This window comes from Procambarus clarkii, unplaced genomic scaffold (assembly GCF_040958095.1).
Source record: "Procambarus clarkii isolate CNS0578487 unplaced genomic scaffold, FALCON_Pclarkii_2.0 HiC_scaffold_318, whole genome shotgun sequence".
NCBI lineage: Eukaryota > Metazoa > Arthropoda > Malacostraca > Decapoda > Cambaridae > Procambarus > Procambarus clarkii.
In genome coordinates, this window is record NW_027189351.1 from 121,414 (window position 1) to 132,436 (window position 11,023).

Here is an 11,023-nt window from a genome sequence, read left to right on the forward strand (position 1 = left end):
TATTTCTGTTCCTCCTACTCAACTATTGCGCTCTGCTCCATTCTCGCCTACAGTCCTCACTCCACAAAACACCATGACTTCAGCTGAAGAAAATACTACAGTTCCCCCACAATCTCCTACCAACCCACTCCTGACTGCTACAGAAAACGGTGCCACTGACCAAACAGCACATCCTGGACTATCCCAAACTGAAGCATCCATGTCAAAGGCACTTTCAACCTCTTCTCCCAACATTGTCCTCTCCACTTCCAATCTGACTACTAACACTACAACCTCTGATACCTCTCACCCGGTCCCTGTCAACAAGCCTGTCTCCCTCCATCCCCCAACAACTTCAGTCATTTCTTCTGTAACTCATCTTGTCTCGTCCCGAGCCCGTTCAGCAACCCGTTGTCTTACTCCCACCTCCCGCTGTAAATATGCTACAATTCCTACCACCCTCCTTCAAGATGCACCCTCCTCAATAACTGCCCTACTCATTGAATCACGCAACCCTCATGCTCTTGTACATGCACAAAACCCCACCAGCACCCCATCAAAACCTAAAAATTCATAAAGATCATACAGTTTAATGTGCAGGCATATTTCAACATTAGACACATGGTGTCAGATTTTATTGAGATCGAGAGACCTGATGTGCTATTATTAAATAGCACATACATTACGAACTCATATAAAATCAAACATTATGGCTACTCCTCTTACCAGTCACCAGATGAAGCACATGAAGGAGTTGCAATACTCATCCGTTCTTCATACAAACACGAACTCTTACACACTCATTGGCTTCACAAACATTTCCTAGCCATTAAAGTTCATACACAAATGGGGTCTCTCATCATCTGCACAACCTACACCCGTCCTAACATTGACATTCCCATGCAAGATTTCATAACTCTCTTCAACAACTCTCACTTGCCTGTTTTTCTGCTTGCAGACCTCAATGCACAACACCCTACATTCCACCACAATACCACAAATCAGCGTGGCAGACAGATTCACCAAATATACACCCAAAAACATCTATTCTTTCTTGGCCCTGATTTCCCCACTTGTTTCACACATACAGGTTCTGGCCGGCCTGATCTCATATTCACCAACAGACACGGCAGCAACTTGCAACACTTCATTTCACCAGGGCCCATTACGGGCTCTGATCATATTCCCTTAATTCTCACAGTCTCCACAAATCCTATTCTCATCCCCAGCACTCCTCAATTCTCATACCATAGGGCAAACTGGGACATGTTCAAACAACACATTGATGACACTGATCTCACTTATGAATACAATGACAAACATCACACTGACATCGACACACAAGCACGCAACATACAAGACACCATCATTCATGCAGCAAACATCTCCATTCCTAAAACAGCACACAAACCACATTTCACTTTCACCCCCTCCATTCGCTCCAAACGCCTCTTAGCTTGCTATCACACTAGATTCTTACAAAACATACATCGTCATGGACAAATACTATGGGACCTAACAGCATTAAAAAACCATATCCTTAACAGCCTAGATGAAGATCACACAAAACATTGGAAACACCTTATAGAACAAGCAGAACAATACAGAAAACTGACACCTCAAGAATTCTGGAAACGAATCAAACGACTACAAGGATCAACTCACACACCGTTTAAATACCTTCTACATAATAACAACAAAATCACTGATCCTGAAGCAGTTCTCAACATTTTTAAACACCACTGGGAACAAATCTTTCACACTCATCCTCCTGAACCATTTGCACGCCCCAACATTGAAATAGTCGAAGACTGGATACACCAAAATAGACAAGCAACTACACCAGACGACCTCATTTACCTTGAAAATCTCAATTCAAACACTGAACTACAGACTCCCCTAACTCTAGCTGATGTCAAGACAGCTCTCATGGGCACTCGTCGTAGAGCCCCTGGTGCGTCTGGCATTGGACATATCCTTCTTAGACAACTCCCTGCTTCTATCATTACTGCTATCACTAACCTATTCAACGCCTCCCTTGCCTCTGGATACTTTCCACTCAACTTTAAGTCTGCCACAGCCGTTCTTATTCCAAAACCTGGGAAACCCCACACTGACCCAAAGAACTATAGACCCATCAGCCTTCTAGAGACACTTGGCAAAGTCTTTGAAAGGCTGATCAACCAGAGACTTAGAACCCACCTTGAACACAATGACTTACTCACTAACAAACAGTTTGGATTTCGGCCTCACCGGTCCACTCACGACGCCTTAAACATCATGACTAACTACCTCAGTATCAATCAGCACCAAAGACTTAAGACTGCACTCATCACTAAGGACGTTGAGAAGGCCTTTGACACTGTTTGGCATGACGGCTTAAAATTCAAACTATGCAACAACTTTAATCTTCCTCTTATAGGCCATACAGCCGACAGTGAAAAGATTCAATTAAGCACTGTCGGCTGTATGGCCTTCTCAATTGAAAATGAGGGGGGAATAAGAATCAGGGGTGAACCCATAGCCATCTCAAACTCCAACACAGTGCTCGGTTACAACTTCAACAGGCTACTCAACTCCTCCCAGTACGTATCCCAGAAGACAGCGATGGCCCGGGGCTCACTGGCGAGGCTCTTCCGTTTCAACCAAGCCCCATCCCACATCAAGCTCCACCTGTACAGAATGATCATAAGGCCTAGCTTGGAATACCCATACGTTCCCCTGAACCTCACCAACAAATCCAACATGTTGAAGATTCAACGAGTACAAAACAAAGCACTTCTCTTTGCAGAGGGCCTGACTCTGAGAGACAGGGTGAGAACCGACCTGATCCATGCCTCTGGATACCTCTGCCTCTGGATGGCTCAACATGAAGCCAATGAACATTAGGCTCAGCTACCTGGCCAGAAGACAGCTGTACCGTATGAAGAACATGTATGTCCCAGACCCAGAAGATCCCTTCGTAGCAGAAAACACCACCAGCGACTACGAGATCCACGAACCACCACACAGAACCAGAAGAATCACTCTCCAACAAAAAGTGATCAGACATATCCATGATGAGGCCTTCCCAAGCCCTCAGATACTAAGCGGTCTGCCAGACGATCCAGATGAGTGGCCCATCCCGGACCCAATCTACACCATATGAAGAATAAAGAAAGAAAGAAAAAAAATAATAATAAATAAAAAAAAAAAAAAAATAAATAAATAAAAAAAAAAAAAAAAAAAAAAAAAAAAAATATATATATATATATATATATATATATATATATATATATATATATATATATATATATATATATATATATATATATATAAATAAAACACCTACAAAAAAATATAAAACCAAAAAACCATTTGTCGTGGCGTCAGAAGTGTAACTACCCTGATGTTTCTAAGATTAGCCTCCTTCAGCCAACTCCATCGGCTCTAGTGCTTTAGGACACCAACAAGGTCACAAACACTAGCCCCCCCAGCCAATGTACTGACAACCCAACATAACACACACGCAAACAAACAACACATACAAAAATGTCAACCCATGGTGGACAGGCCACCGAACTTTCAAACCTCCTCTCTCTCTACACCCGCATCCTCTTCCTGAATTTCATCTCCCCATCCCTCTACCTCCCCCATCATTTCCATTCCCTATGGACATCAAAGCAAAGCGGCATTATTATTAAACACCACAAACCCACAACAGCAGCAGCAATGTCAGGACGCGGCAAGGGAGGCAAAGTGAAGGGCAAGTCAAAGTCTCGCTCCAGCAGGGCCGGACTTCAGTTCCCCGTGGGCAGAATTCACCGTCTGCTGCGTAAGGGCAACTACGCCGAACGCGTCGGTGCTGGCGCTCCTGTCTACCTGGCAGCCGTCATGGAATACCTCGCTGCCGAAGTTCTGGAGCTCGCCGGTAACGCCGCACGTGACAACAAGAAGACCCGTATCATCCCACGTCACTTGCAGTTGGCCATCCGCAACGACGAAGAACTCAACAAACTTCTGTCTGGCGTAACCATTGCACAGGGAGGTGTTCTTCCAAACATTCAGGCAGTTCTTTTGCCAAAGAAGACAGAGAAGAAGTAAGCACTTCTGCCACCCACCACGACAAATACCATAACCAGGCTCCATCCGGAGCCACACACACTTTAATAGAGAGATTCAAGTAGACAATCAACTTTCAAACATTAATAATAACATTTATATTGATTTCATTTGGAATGTGTACATAACAAACAAACAAACAAAACAAAATTATAGGGGATATTCAGCATCACTTGGAATATTAACCAATCATATAAATCCAATATATATTTTATATTTTACTTTAAGCGAGGAATTCTTATTCTATCAATTTTTAATCATACAAATGAACAAAAGCAATTCTTCACTAGACGTAATAAATGAATAAATGATCAAGGTTTTAATGTGTTTCATGAATATATATATATATATATATATATATATATATATATATATATATATATATATATATATATTATAATATATATATTTTAATACTTGTGAACCAGAATATGTTTGAGCAGCAGCGATCGTGCCATTGGCCGAAGTGCAACAATTCAAATAATTTAAAGGGCCTGCTCGGGTATATAAGAGAGGCTGGGAGACTGGAGCCGGCTGGGAAACCCCATACTGACCCAAAGAACTATAGACCCATCAGCCTTCTAGAGACACTTGGCAAAGTCTTTGAAAGGCTGATCAACCAGAGACTTAGAACCCACCTTGAACACAATGACTTACTCACTAACAAACAGTTTGGATTTCGGCCTCACCGGTCCACTCACGACGCCTTAAACATCATGACTAACTACCTCAGTATCAATCAGCACCAAAGACTTAAGACTGCACTCATCACTAAGGACGTTGAGAAGGCCTTTGACACTGTTTGGCATGACGGCTTAAAATTCAAACTATGCAACAACTTTAATCTTCCTCTTATCACCACCAAACTTCTTTCGAACTACTTAGACAATAGGACAATGAGAATTAAGTTCCTCCAACAACACTCTGACTACTTCAACTTACACGCCGGTGTTCCCCAAGGTTCTGTTCTTGCCCCAACACTCTACATCCTATACATAAACGACATTCCTGACCCTGTTCATCACACTTCATTAACCATATGTTATGCTGATGATGTCTCTCACCTTGTCACCAGCAACACCATTGATACACTAACAAACAGAGCACAAACAGAACTTGATGTTGTCACTGAGTGGGAGTACAAATGGCGTATAAAAACCAACTCCAGCAAATCTAAAATCACCTACTTTTTCTGTAAAAGAACTATTCGCCCAATTCCTCTCAAACTCTATTCATACACTCAAAATCCTACTTACATCTCTGTATCTCCCTCCTCCACAGTCCTGGGACTCACATTTGATCGACAACTACTCTTTCACACACACATAACACAGAAACATGCAATAGCTCTTCAAGCCATGAAGAAACTATACAGACTTAGATTTGCAAAACCTGACACAAAAATGCACCTTTACAAAGCACTTATTAGACCTCTCCTAACATACGCTCCACTAGCTCTTTCTCTATCTGCACTCACTAACAAAATAAAACTTCAAAGAATACAGAACAGAGCACTAAGATGGGTACTCAACACCCGATGGCAAGAGTTAAATACCAATCAAAGTCTCCATGAAAGTACTAACATTCCTGCCCTAAATACCTACTGGAAAACTCTATCAGACAAACAAATCGATAGACTACTCACTCATCATGAACAACACATTGATTTTCTCCTACACACTCTCAGACTACCACGAAACAATCATGACCTCTTCTCTACCATCCATGATCCTCTTCCTAACTCTGTATTTCGTTAAACTTTAGCTCTCAACACCCAGCATCCACTATCATTACATATTCAGCTCTCAACAACCAGCACAAACAATCCGTAAAAAAGTTCAGCCCTGACGCTCTTGAGCCAATCACTGTGATGTTGTGAGTTTGTGATGTCCCGATGTTGTCACTGAAAACACCCGACTGAGTCCCTGCCTCGAAAGCCGCAACCTAACGACACGCAGCTGGGTTTAGCCCTGGCACTTTTTCTCTTACAAATCTTCTTCCTCTCACCCCCCCTTATCTTCTTCTGTCCCCACTTCCAAGCTCGCCCCTATGGGCATCTTCTCCTGTATTATTCTGATTCTTCTGATTCTGGAGCCGGTGGTGGGTGATGGGTGATGAGTGATGGTGTGGTGTTGTTAAGAGTTGATTTACGGCCGGCCAGCCAGCCAGCCAGCTGCAGCCAAGGCAGGGCAAGGCAAGGCAAGGCAAGGCAAGGCAAGGCAAGGCAAGGCAAGGCAATAACAGGACAGGACAGGACAGGCCAGGCCAGGCCAGGCAAGGCAAGGCAGGCAGGCAGCCAGGCAGGCAGCCAGGCAGGCAGGCAGGCAGGCAGGCAGGCAGGCAGGCAGCCAGCCAGCCAGCCAGCCAGCCAGCCAGCCAGCCAGCCAGCCACTCCCACTTTGTATTTATATGCATTCAATTTATATTCAAACATTATATATGTTAAGGGCCTTGTTTTAGTGTTTATTTTAAAAATGACAAACATCGAGTCATTTTACCAGTCCTTTAGCGTTAACGGTGATGCATTTTAAAACTGAACATAAATCGCCTTTTCTGGATATATCAAATATCGAATCCACTTAATGTGCCTACAATTCAATCATTAAAAAAAAAATACATAATTTACATCAAGCCTTTTCATAGAACAGACAATAAGATTTGTACAAGCAAAAAAAAACAAAACCTTTAAGTTATCAATACAATGTGAGAAAACTTTATTTTTATAACTAAAGTTGCACAATTATACCAACTCTATGGTGGCTGGGTGGTAAGGTGTGTGGCTGGTGTTTTGGAAGTCGCGAGTTCAAACGACCCAATGGGAATAATAATTTTTTTTTTTTTTGCCATACAATCTTCCTAATACTATTATGTAGGTTTGTGTGTGTGTTTTTTTATTCATTCTTTGGTTTTATAGATGACATACATATTGACTCCTTTTACCGGTCCTTAATTAGGCTCTGGGGAAGCAATGGTGGTGGTGGTGGTGGTGGTGGTGGTGGTGGTGGTGGTGGTGCATTTAAAACTAAACCAAAAATCACCAGTTCTGGACGCGTCAAATATCATATCCGCTTAATGTGTCTACAACCTAATTACTTAAAACTACACTATTTAATTCATTCATATCATGTGCATATTGGTCATTATGCTCATACAACCGACATCAAAATTTATTTTCATTATTAGAATCATACATTTCATCAAGTAATACAGATACAAAGAGATTTTCTTTCTGAGAAGACCGTTAGTATTGGCTTGCAGGCAGGCAGGCATTTGAGGGTTATTATTTCGCCTGTTGATTGGGGGGAGGGTTGATGTGTTAGGGGGTTTTCGGTTAGATGTGGTGGTGGTGATTGGTGGTGGTGATTGGTGGTGGTGGTGATTGGTGGTGATTGGTGGTGAGTGGTGGTGGTGGTGGTAGTAGGTGGGAGTTGGGGGGGGGGAGGGAAGGGGAGGGGAATGATGGTCTGTGGATTCCTTCTCCGTACCCTTTACATATAAGCAAAAATATGCCTTCTTGTGGGTATAGAAACATTAACACAAATTATATCAGTAACTGATATTGTAGCCTTTTAAACAGTAAAGATTTGTACATACAAATACTTTTTAATTATCATTTATTTGTGGAAATGGCATTTACGTCATTAAATTGATACCTCAGCATCAAGCTAGTGTCCTGCAGCAGTGGTCCAGTGGTAAAGTGTATATAAGTGATGCGTATTCTTGGAGTTGCGAGTTCAAACCCGGATTAAGCTATATATATACAACATGTTTTGTTTTGGTTGTTTGTTTTTGTATAAAGCCTCACACAATATCTATATTAAGCGAGTTTGTTTTAAACATGACATACATATTAATTCATTTTACCAGGCCTTATTCCACACAACTCCGTGAATTTCCCGTGGAGCCAGCCATTCAAACAAAAACAAACGAAACAAAACAAAACAAAACAAAAAAACATTATTGCCAACAGCATTTGGTGTTCCCAGGCGGTCACCCATCCAAGTACTAACCAAACCCAACGTTGCTTAACTTCGCTGATCGGACGAGAAGCGGTGTTCTCAACGTGGTATGGCCGTTGGCATGAGACTGCCTACACATTGTGGCTAATAACCAACTCTTTTAAGTCATCGCGGCAGGATACGGACCTGCTTGTGGTGTCTTAATGGTAATTGTATCCTAACATATTTTTGTCTCCTTGGCATGGATATTTAACATCGTTTATTCAGTCTTGGGTTTATGTTCTTTCGCCATTTACAGACATTTTACATCTACCTACTTCCTCAGCCTGCCCTGCCAATTTCTAATGAATTTGTGGATTTTCTTTTGTAATACAAACATGTGTGTGCTCATCTGCTCTTCAGTTTTTATGATATTTGTCTCATCTGTCCTGCTTTATGATACTTTTACAAAGAACATGAACAAATGCTTCTATTTTAGAGAAGATATGGGATCCAGGTTTCGGAGCCGTAAAACCAACCGTCGTGATTGGTGGACGAGTTGCCAGGTTGCAGCTTCTGTACCGTGCCGGCACATAAATAGGTTCGGCTCAAGCGGCGGCAGCATCATTCCCCCGTGACTGTCTGAGCGTCTCTCATCACCTTGGTTGGTTCATCATCATCATCATGGTAGAAGCAAAGCCTACCAAGAAGGCTGCGGCTGCTGCTGCTGTGGTGGCCACCACCAGGAAACCTCGCGTCCAGGTTGCTCACCCGAAAACTAGTCAAATGGTTCTAGCCGCGGTCGCAGCACTCAAAGACCGTAAGGGCTCGTCTCTACAAGCAATCAAGAAGTACGTTGTTGCCAACAACAAAGTCGAGGCTGCCAAGATCGCCATTTACATCCGAAGATTTCTCAAGAAAGCAGTGGCTGACGGCATTCTTGTTCAGACCAAGGGAAGTGGAGCTAGTGGATCATTCAAGCTGGCCGTAGCAGAGAAGAGGGCCGTTCTAACTCCCAAGAAAGCCACCACAACCAAGAAACCATCTACAGCAGCAAAGAAGGCCGTGGTAACTCCCAAGAAAGCCGCCACAAGCAACAAACCACCAACAGCCTTGAAAAAGAAGCAGCAGCAGCAGCTTGTTGTTGGGAACAAAAAGCCCAAAATAAAGAGAGCTTCAAAATCTCCCAAACCACCCAAGGCAAAGAAAGCTGTCAAAAAAACAACAAAGGCAAAATAAACGACGACATGCAAGCAGCATGAATACACATGACAATAAACATCCAGGCCTCCCCCCTCAGTGGAGGGGCCTCATATGATTCCAAAAAGAGTTTAGTTTTGTAGACAAATAAATCATTACTTTTGGGGTAGATTTACTCTGTATATTATATATATATATATATATATATATATATATATATATATATATATATATATATATATATATATATATATATATATATATTTATATATACACATGGGTGAGGTGATATGGTACCAAAGTTTTGGGTAAGGTGATTGACATTTACACAAGATAAAACACGAACCAATGGGAATAAAAACATAAGAATGGAAGTAACTGCAGAAGGCCTATTGGCCCATAACACAAGCACTTCCTCTTGATGCTTCTATATTGGTTCGGAGTCTTGAAGCTATAATATATATATATATATATATATATATATATATATATATATATATATGCACACAAAACTAAATAGTCTTGTTAGACAAATTGCCCCTATTAGAGGCAAGTTGACTAACAAGCCGAATGACTGGCAATTGTTTTGAATTTGAGTTAAATCTAACATAGAAATGTAATCAAACCTAACCTAACCTATGCTAACCCAAGCTTAGCTAACCTAACCAAACCTAAGCTAACCCAAGCTAAGCTAAGCTAAGCTAACCTAACCTAACCTAAGCTAAGCTAACCTAACCTAACCCAGCAATTCATGATCTTAATATAATACTGTTAATTGGATAAACCAATTTGGAAAGAAATGTTCGAAAATAACAAAATTAACTGTGCTTGTTAGGAAAATTGGGCCTTGCATACTTGTCCCAATAGTGTGGTTCTCGCTTTTAGGTACGACATAAACGTATACCTAAGTTGAGAGAGAAAAAGATTCTCACTCAAACATGCATATCGATTGCCAGTCCTGAATTCTGGGTAGATATTCGTGTCCTCCCTTTTCATTTACCATCATTTGGATACTATCAAAACAGCTCTGAGAAGGATAAAATGAATAAAACGGGTAGCTCACTCATGTAAAAAGGAAGAGTTGGGAAAGATCTCTCTCTCTCTCTCTCCCCCTCACACCCCCCCCCCCCCACCAATGATCCTGCTCTGCTAGTATATAACGTAACAAACCTTCCCCCCCCCCCTCCCCAATCAGAGTCCCTTTAAGCATGCGAGGATAAAAAATAGATTTCATAAGACCCAATGTGCTAGCTGATATCAAAACAATTTATGTTATCGTCTATTAAGCCCTTCAGTAAAAAAGTATAGGGACCTAATTAGGTCCCGTTTTGAGGTGGTGGTGGGTGGAATCGATGGATTAGCCAAGCTCTTATCCGCCGAATCCGTAGAGGGTACGACCCTGGCGCTTCAGAGCGTACACCACGTCCATGGCAGTGACGGTCTTCCTCTTGGCGTGTTCCGTGTAGGTTACAGCATCACGGATGACGTTCTCGAGGAACACCTTCAGGACGCCACGGGTCTCTTCGTAGATGAGACCCGAAATACGCTTGACGCCGCCACGACGAGCTAAGCGACGAATAGCGGGCTTGGTGATGCCCTGGATGTTGTCACGTAGCACCTTACGATGACGCTTGGCGCCACCCTTTCCGAGTCCCTTGCCTCCCTTGCCGCGTCCAGTCATGGTGTTGTAGTTGTGTGAATCGAATTGACGACGAATGCATTCATTCATTCATTTAAATATAGGTCAAGATACCCTAATGGGTGAGCGTGGAAGTGGGGATAGGGGAAGAATTAGTGGGGGTGAG

General features: G+C 42.3%; 1 non-coding gene across 1 annotated transcript; it reads right to left on the reverse strand.

Annotated features, from left to right (window-relative positions):
* Positions 1 to 8,041: 8,041 nt before the first annotated feature.
* Positions 8,042 to 8,160, reverse strand: LOC123752923 (5S ribosomal RNA). Its single transcript, XR_006772245.1, has one exon. It is a non-coding gene; the product is annotated as a 5S ribosomal RNA (ribosomal RNA).
* Positions 8,161 to 11,023: the final 2,863 nt, after the last annotated feature.